Here is a 719-nt window from a genome sequence, read left to right on the forward strand (position 1 = left end):
TCTCTTATACACATCTGTAGTAGTAATAATAAGAAATAGGCCTTATAACAATATCACAAAATACAAATTAAATAATAAAAATAAACACAATAATATCAGTGAACGTTCAAATAAATAAAACTTTAAATTACAGACAAAAAAAAAATACCCGATATGTCATAAAAGTTTATTGCCGTTTTGAACTGAGACCCTCCTTAAAGTACTGATCGCCTTTGAGGGCTGCAGATTGATGATCATTTGGTACATTGATGAAGAATGTCGATGAATTTCTTGAAAAGAAATTTCCAGGGTGTGTTTTGAAAAGAATTTGGGAACATTTTAACTATTTGAAATGCTAGAGCGTTTAGAGGTAGAATTGTAGAATTTGTGAAGCTCTACAAAAATGGTTCTGAAATTACTCAGCTTTATATTAATTTGTACTATTTTCATTTTTATAATATTTGTAAGTTATTTCATTCTGTGTGTTTGTGCAGTACTCTGTCCTCCCCTTATGTGAAATAAGGGGTGACAGTATATCCCCCTCCTGCTTCTCCAGTACAGTAGAACCCCTCCTTTGTGACACCCCAACTAAGGGGACACACTTTCAACCTCCGAACAAGTGGATGTACACTGTAGTCAACCCCTATTAAGGGGACACCTTTTTTTCGTCTCAAAGGTGTCATCTTAATAGGGGCTTTACTGTATTTGTATTCAAAATTGACAATTGTAATCTACTATAT

This window comes from Anneissia japonica, unplaced genomic scaffold, assembly GCF_011630105.1.
Source record: "Anneissia japonica isolate Jap-2015-1 unplaced genomic scaffold, ASM1163010v1 scaffold38271_len224072_cov190, whole genome shotgun sequence".
Lineage (NCBI taxonomy): Eukaryota > Metazoa > Echinodermata > Crinoidea > Comatulida > Comatulidae > Anneissia > Anneissia japonica.